Raw genomic sequence first — 9,298 nt, forward strand, 5'->3', positions numbered from 1 at the left:
ATTATCAGTGACTTGCTACCTTGAAAACTGGATTCAGCATAATGCAATTCCACGTATTTATTCAATATTTTTTCTTTCGATCCTTTGCATCCCCCTTTCCCCCTGAAGTGGTAGAAAGCACTGTTGATTATTGTGCTTATCAATGTGCTAGGCTCAGCTCCTCAGACACGATTCAATTTCTTTACTTGTTTTGAGGCATAAGTATATGTAGGAATCCGTGAGCTGCATGAAAAGTAAAACCCACTCAGCCTCCAGTTAAAGAATGCAGCCTTCAGAACTCACAAGAGCCCTCACTAGAAACAGCAATATTTACAAGTTGTTGCCCTTGGCTGGACCTTATACTCAGAGGCACTGAGGAGCCCCTTACTGTCTGTGTTGTTTTTCTTTTTAAAATTTTTCAGTGTGGCTGTTTGCAGAACTTCAAATGCTTCAAGCCTGCTTAATCTTTCAACGACAAGCTCACCATGTTTTTGAGAATCAACATGGTACAGCCGTAGCTGGCGTCTTCCACCTCTAACTTATCTTTGTGCAGCTGTGGATTGCTTTTCTAAACCTCATAATCTTGTTCTTGTTTTCATTCTTGGTCTATTTCCCATGCACTATAAGTCCTCTGCCAGCAGCGTGTGTGGAATTCTCCTCAAAGCAAACAACTGCATTATAAACCTCACTCTTCTGTATATCTCTACTTGGGGCTAATATTGATATCAAAGTAATCAAGCCTTTGGGTGGGTTGGGGGGGAATCTATTTTCCCACAGGAATGTTACAAATAATTCAGTGACTCAATCAACGTGACAGATGGATTTACAAATAGCTTGAAAATGAATATCTAAGCCCAATTGTATTCTCTGCCTTGGTGAGGGGAATGAAGATAAGCTAAAGGAGTCTAGCTTGTACAAGAACAACCAAGGTCTAACATTCTTCTGGGAAACTGTAGCCTGAAAGCCAATGAAATGAATATCAGTTATCTACAGAAGGCAGATATTGGGGCTTTGGACGCTTTCAAAAACAGTACAAAATGCTAGGGGTTGTACATTGCTACGTGTGAATCCCAAATTACAAGGTAAATGAAGGTGATCCATGAAAGGTTCTTACATTTTCAAGTTGGATTGTGTCATTAATAAGGTATCTTGAGTTGAACCAGGGTCTTCTTAAGATTCTGAGTGATTCTGTGGTCTTGGCTATTCTCCCCAACCCCCCCCCAAAAAAAAACCCCATAGTTGCTGCCTCCCAACCTGCAAGGATTAAAACCTAAATGATTGGGTTATGTTATGGTCTTGGTATGGGGGTAAGGGATGAGAGGTGGTGGGATACCATTCATGTTGCTCCAAAACAGAAATGATATGGGACTAATCTACACTTGTGAGCTATAACATTTTAAATGAGTTTTTAAAATGTCACATCAGAGGGCACTGTAGAGAAAAGGAGGAGAAGGAGGAGGAGTTTGGACTTGATATCTCGCCTTTCACTCCCCTTAAGGAGTCTCAAAGCGGCTAACAATCTCCTTTCCCTTCCTCCCCCACAACAAACACTCTGTGAGGTGAGAGAGGCTGAGAGACTTCAGAGAAGTGTGACTAGCCCAAGGTCACCCAGCAGCTGCATGTGGAGGAGCGGGGAAGCAAACCCGGTTCACCAGATTACAAGTCCACCGCTCTTAACCACTACACCTCGCGATCTGACTCCATGGGAAATTGCATTCGGAACTAATTTTTTTATAACTTTTTCTAATAGTGTTTTCCAGATCAGTGTAGATCCAGCCATGATTGGGAGTTAGATGAGAACTTCACCTCAGAAATACCAGTTCCCGTTGCCTCAGAAATACCAGTTGCCTCAGAAATACCAGTTGTCATCTATTGATCAATGACATCCGGGTGGACCATTGTTGCTATTACTGCCCAGGCGACTGGCAAATAATGCTGCCAGTATTTTAATGCCAAAGAAATTGGCATTTCTTTAAACAGTTAACATGGTCTTTACCAGGCTTAAGGATAGCAGAAACATGAGCACCATACATGGAACTTAACAAGGGTCATAATTCCAAAGTCTCTTTATAAGCCCTGGGAAGTGTAGGGACCAATCAATCAAAATATGCTTGATTCAATTCAGCAGGAAAACTGCTGGAGCTTTCCCAGCCTTTGTATTATCAATAGCATCTTATTTTTTTCTACCTCTAATGGCTTTGTGAGAATTTTCTTCTGTTGCATATCTAGCTGTAGGAGAACCAACTGTGAGGTGGGGCGAGGGAATAAATTCTCAACCCCTGGGATTCTTACCTTTCCTGTATAATTTAGAATAGTACTTTGAAACTCTAAATGTATTTCTTTCGGGTTCTATATACCATACTGTGCTCACCATTAATCAGCGGATTAAAATTCTGAATTCTTTTTTACACTCTCTCGCTCCACTTTCCCATTGCTCTGAGGCACACATGTCAATGCAGATTCCGCTCAAATAGAATGTAGATTATTCAGTTCATATTTAGCACCTTTCAACATTCAGTGTAGAGCTCCAAGGAAAGGGATGCCGCAGACTGACTTTAATGTTTTCTCCAAATTTTCCTCCTGCAGCATTCTTATGAAAAACATATGCTATAATCCTACCTTGTATGTAAGCCTTGTATGCTTCCATTTCAGTTGCGCAAGATGTGTCCTCCTTGTTTTAAAAACATTCCCAAAGTTGTGTTATAAGTTTTCAACATTCAAAAGTGTAAAGAAAATTAATTACCATAAGCCAAAGGCTTCCACCTCATTAGATAGCTGCATAGCAAGAGAGACTGGTGCATGCTCTGAAAGAGCAATTGTGTCAGTTTGACGTGTTGTAACGTACAGTAATAAAATAGAAGAAAGCCACACATAATCTGATCAAAAACAATTTTGATGTACTAATGGAAAAATATATAATCATACTCTCTACAATGTAATATTCTCCAAGCATCAGCCAATCCACATTCAGACATTTATGCCTTCAATGCTGACCTCATTGAAGAATGGGTTTTATAAGGGGGAGTATCGCAGGTTTAATTTAATGTCTCTCACATGCCCCTTCCTCTCTGGGTCCATCCCACTGCTGCAATTATCAAGGGAAAATAATATTTTCTTCCACAGTCTCTATGAGTTACTGCATGCAAGATGAATTTCACATGGAATTAACTCAAATTGAAGGAGTTATGCAAATCTGAACAATGAAAGTGGCTTCTTTGTAAGAAATTTAATCTTGTGTGAAGCAGCCTTCAATTATTTCTGTAGCTGCACACTTTTCAGGCTGTAAACCTACACCCACATACTTGGGAGTAAGCTTCATTGAACTTAGTTTATTTGTTTGCAGTTTACTTGGGATTTACTTCTGAGTAGCAATTCATAGGGTTGCATTTTAAAAGACCTTGAGTGTGAAGCACCATGCATTCAGACTGGAATTATTCCAATTATCATATTCAGCCTTTGGATTTTATTATACATTAGTCAATAAAATTAAAGAGCCAGCTCTTATCGGGTGACATTTTCATGTGCAAATCTATCTACAGATGGGTCTAATCACATTTCAACCTTCTCTCTGTGGAAATGATCTGCTCTTGCTCGTTAAGTCTGCAACATTCACAGGCCCTGTTTCTAATATCTCAGTTAATTTTGTGGCTGTTACTTGGTGACCTCTGCCTAATATTTTTTTCATTCTCTTCAGAACACTGCTTCAAGGCAGAACATCACTTTCTCACCAGACAAACAAGAGTGTTGTTTGTTTGTTATATAGAGCATGTAGCTAACATCTTCTAAGCTTTGCAGAAATATTTTAAAATGACATTTCTTGTCCATAGACTTATATAGTCACAGTCAGGGAAAGCCTGTTCTGTTTTGCCACTTGAGGCAAAACAGGGATGTGTTACCCACTGCCATGCCATGTCCCACTATCACTGCTGCTGGAAAGCCCCCCCCCCCCCCACGTTGCTGAACTCAGTGAGAGCTGGAGTGTTCCACAAGTGTTGCCACTCACCTTCTCTGCCCCAGGGTGGGGAAGACAAGTGGCAATGCCACACACTGGAATTGAATTGAATGAAATACTTTATTGTCACTTGCACAACTTGTATACAGTGAGATTACACAAGCAGCCCCCACCCCACTCAGCTCTCTTAGTCTTAATTCCTCTTGTTTACTAATTCACACCCACCAAAACCGAAAGTCAGTTGCCCTGTTGTTATCTTTTCATTCAGCAGCATAACAGCCCACGGATAGAAGCTGTTCTTTACCCTATTGGTGCGACTAATCAGGCTTCTATATCTTCTGCCTGAGGGCAGGAGATCAAGAAAGTGCCGGCCAGGGTGTGAATCATCCCTAAGAATTTTGCTCACTCTCCTGAGGCAACGTTCTTCCACAAAGTCATCCAGCGGATTCACAGGACAGCCCATAATTTCTTGTGCTGTATTCACCACCCTCTGTAGGCACTTCCTATCAGTTGATGTCAAACCAGCGTACCACACCGTGATGCAGTATAAAAGTATGACTGCCTCTAAATGGTGAAATCAGGTGTGTGTGGGGGGGTGATGTTGATCTGGCAGAAGCAGAAGCAGTGGGGCTGTACTGTGGTTATTAATATTGTGCATTTGGAAGCAAGAGGATGCATACAAATGGACTTTTCCTGAAAGAAAAACTGTCCAGTCCAAAAATATGGTTCAAAAGCTTTACTAACAGAACTTGCTCCAAAACAGGCTTACAGCAATCATGTTACATCCAGATAGTTGCATAAAATCATGCGCTAATCCTAGCACCAGCTGGGTATCTTAGAAATGTTAATTTCTTCTAAGCAGAGCTGAGAACATAGCATTGCCCCTCCTGCAAACAAACAACCTGGAGGTTGTTTCCTCCTGGAGAGAGTCATTAGCACCTCACACTCTTCAGGTGGCTTGAGAGAACAAAGACTAACTCACAGAAAATGGATATCCACAAATTAACATATGCATATCCATCATATCAGGGAGGGCTGTGTGGAGAGAGTCTCTTCCTTCAAATTCCTGGGAGTTTACCTTAGTGAAGACCTCACTTGGAAAATCAATACAACCCAGGTGGTTAGGAAGGCCCAGCAGAGACTCCATTTCCTTAGGGTCTTGCATAAGAACAGTGTCAAACAAAAATTGATCTTCTCTTTCTACCGGTCCACAATAGAAAGTGTCCTTTCATACTGTATTACAGTGTGGTATGCTGGTTTGACAGCCACGGACAGGACGCCCCTACAGAGGGTCGTGAATACAGCACATGACATCATGGGCTGTCCCCTGAATTCGCTAGATGACATCGCAGGAGACCGCTGCCTCAGGAGAGCGAGGAAAATTCTCAGGGATGACTCACACCCCAGCCAGCACCTCTTTAATCTCCTACCTTCGGACAGGAGATACAGAAGTATAGTTAGCCGCACCAACAGGTTAAAGAACAGTTTTTATCTGTGGGCTGTTGAATGTTAAAAAATAGTGGTGCAACTGACTTCCAACAAGCACACAGTGCGAACAAGACTGAGTGTTGTTGTTGTTGTTGTTGTTGTTGTTGTTGTTGTTGTTATTGGCACCAGGTTATGACTCTTCTTTTTACCTGGGCTTTTGGTCTGTAATTTGAAGGGTGGCGCTGTGGCCTCTTTTAGTGTGGTAGAATCAGTAAGTCCCAATCCGTTTCCTTTGTTTTGCTGTGTTTTAACAATTTTCCAACTCAGAGAAGGCATTCTCCTCACTAATCATCCCACATTCAGCCAGTTAGGAATTTGAATGGAGAATGGTAATAATTCAACAGCAATATTTGAAATTCTGGTCAGTCTGTTGTGTATTAACTTTTGTACTAACATGGGAATAGCATATAAAGAAAAGCAACCTGGAAAATCCTGCCCTCACAAAAATGGCATATTGTTAATAAGTGTCCCAACTATATGATGCTGCTGCTAAAATCAATTTATGCATCATCATGTGTCATGACATAGAAGAAACTCTTTTATTTATATTAACAGAGACTCTCCCATTTATTCCCACTGAATCTTACAACTGTAGAAACAAATAATATGCATTCAAACATTTCCCCAGCGTTTCATTACTGTTTCTCCCAGACCACTGCAGAATACATCAATTGGGCACCAGTCTGCCTTTAATTTTTAAAAGGATTCAGGCCCTGCATTTATGAATGAATAAATCCCACTGAAATCTATGGAACATAATCATGAGTAAATGCATTTAGGGTAGCAACTGGGATGTCAAAGAACAGATTATCTCTGTTAGAGGTTTACTGACTGCTTGGGCTTCTTACACATCAGGTTATAGAAAAGGCAGCTGTACTGAGAATGCCTTTTTGAATTAAACAAGTGGTGTCCTTGTGGTGTGTGTGCATGTGCGTTTGTGCGTGCGTGCGTGCATGGGGTTTCTGTCCACTTACTGCTTCTCTATCTACTGTTTCTCAGCTTGGTGCCTTAGATGGCGCAGCTCATGCCAGCTGTCTGTCAGCTCAGTCCACACCTTGAGAGTTCACCCTTTTCATACAGGGGGCTGCTCACAGTGGAAAGATTTCCCTGACTGAAGAGGACATCTATTTGTGCATGTTCTCCCTCCCCACTCCTTTCTTTTATGTGACACGTACAGCCCATTGTTTTTACACTTTTGCCATATCTGGGGCCAGGAAGAGGCTCTGCCTCTTGGCCCCTCTCCTCCCCAGCTTCCTCTTCTGCCTCTGATTCGGGACACAGGCTCTTCCTGCCCACAAAACCCTGTTGCTTCTTCAGCTTCTGGCACCTTCTCCTCCCAGTCTGCCTCATCTCTTTCCTCTGACCATTCATTGTCATCCCACCAATCTATTGGCTCTGAACCTTCTTCCCTTGGAGGTTCCCTTGGGGTTTTCCCAGCTGGTGCCTCCCACCCCTCCTTTGCATCCAGCCATCCTGCCTGAGGTTGAGTGGGCAGGACAGTGTAGACAGTGTAGACCAGGCATCCCCAACCTGTGGCCCTCCAGATGTTTTGGCCTACAACTCCCATGGTCCCTAGCTAACAGGACCAGTGGTCAGGGATGGTGGGAATTGTAGTCCAAAACATCTGGAGGGCCGAAGGTTGGGGATGCCTGGTGTAGATCTTACTATAGTACAGTGGTACCTTGTGTTGCATAACCTCCAGGTTACAAAATCTTCAGGTTACGGCCGTGGCAAACCTGAAAGTGTATACTTCCAGGTTTCGCAGCTGGTGCATGCGCAGAAGCTCTCTGCGCGCCATGCGTGTGCTCAGAAGCTCTCTGCGCGCCATGCGTGTGCGCAGAAGCAGTGCCTCTAGCTGCTGATTTTTTGGGGTGCGCACGGCACCCTGAAATGAATTAAATCCGTAACCAGAGGTACCACTGTATACTCAGTTGCCATATTTGGGGCTAGGAAGGATTTTTATCCTGCAGACAAATTGACTGGTCTGCAGGTTTTTGCCTACCTCATATCAAACGTCACAACTTTGGGGATTAAGGCACAGGGTTGTATCCTTAGCTGATCGGGTACCCTGGTAAAGGACTCTAGGAAGGACTGTCTCTGTTCAGGAGCCCACACAGGGGCCAAGGTGCCACTGCACTCTTCCCAGTGGCAGCCTTGGTGGGTTTGTAGCACCTGATACAAGTCAAGGGGTCACTCCTAGTCAGGGTTGATCGACACCTACTTATCAACCAACAGTCAGGGTGCTTGATACTGGTTATATACAAAATGCTTGACCACAGCCTTCTTCCATCTGCAATCAATAAAAGTTGTGGCATATTTCAACTCAACACCAATGTCCTGTGTCTTATTCCCTGCTAGGACTCTGCACTGAGCAGCAGGCACCATGCGCCTGGGTATGCAATGAAACTAACATTCTCTTTTTATACACTTTACATTGGAAAGAAGTAGTACAACTCAATACATTTTTCAACTCCTGGCAACTGACCAATCAAGTTCAAAAGAATCCATTTATCAACTTTCTGGATAGGTTTACAAGTAGGAAACTCCTGGAAATTCCTTGAAGTTGTTGTAACTAAGTTCCCTTTGTCATCATTAGTTGCTTTTAATTTGAGCCATTCTACTATAACTTTCTTGCTAGGCAGTATATCATTATTCCAGGCAATTAGTTACAACACCTGGTAAAAGCTGTTCTGTCTTTAAGATTGATTCCTTTCCTAGTTTCCCCCCAGTAAGGTTCAGGTTTTTCTGGCAAACAGCTCAATGACAACTCTATCTCTTCTTTTCATTACACCCCAGGAAGGTATTAATTCGGTTCCTGAGACCTGTGATGGACTGGGTGTGGGTTATCAATGGACACTTACTCTTGTTAAAAAAGAAATACTCTTGTGGTATGACTGATGGTGTGTGACTAGGGATATAGCCTGTTTGGAATAGAAGCACATTTCCCTTAAAGAATCAGGTTTGCATTTTTGGTAGGCTCCTGGATCCAGCTTTGCTCCTGGGTGGTCAAGTGATGGTTGTGAGCAAGAGCAAGAAGTGTTCACAAACTTCATCTAGTGGGAAATGGAGCACCTAGAATCTTGGGGAGGCTGTATAGTTAAAGCACCATCTTCTTCCACAAGATCATGCTAATCCACACAGGGCATCAGGGAAGGCCCTACACAACATTTCATCATTAGCAGAGAGGTGACTGGGTCAGTACATAAAAGAGGGTCTTCCATCAAGCTGTGGAACTCTCTGCCCTGGAAGATATTTCTGGCCTACTCTGTGATGGCATTTAAATGCCCAGTAAAGTCTGTGTTAAGTTTCTTATGCCCTAGTTTTAAACATGTGTTTTGTCTGCTTTATCTGTTCAGGCAGGAAAGACTGCAGGGCAAGTCACAATTTAATGACCCCTAGGGGCAGACCCAAGCATCCCCATTGGCTGGTTGGGCCTGCTGTTAGGCAAATGCCCGTCCAAGGGCTGCTGGCATTAGCCAATAGCTGGCAGCTGAGCAATTCAACCTGCCATTTGTCAGATCACTTGTGGGGCTGGGGGCTGGCCACAACACTACCCACCAATGAGGGTGAGCTGAGTTCAGGTGCTTTTAAAAATTCATGTCCTAGGTGTTTTGGCTTTTTCCATTGTTCTGAGCTGCCTTGGACATCACAGTAATGGGACAAAAAGGCAGAATATAAGTAACACACACACACACACACACAGAGAGAGAGAGAGAGAGAGAGAGAGAGAGAGAGATGTATTAGGTTAACATCATGCAGGAACATTGCCAAGGCAACAGAGGTGAGGAGGATAATTTGCCATTTGAAATACTTAAATGAAGAATATTCTTCCTGTGTGTGTGAAGACCCCCTCCCTCTTTGACTGCAAGAGCAGAAAAC

This window comes from Podarcis raffonei, chromosome 1 (genome assembly GCF_027172205.1).
Source record: "Podarcis raffonei isolate rPodRaf1 chromosome 1, rPodRaf1.pri, whole genome shotgun sequence".
Taxonomy (NCBI): Eukaryota; Metazoa; Chordata; class Lepidosauria; order Squamata; family Lacertidae; genus Podarcis; species Podarcis raffonei.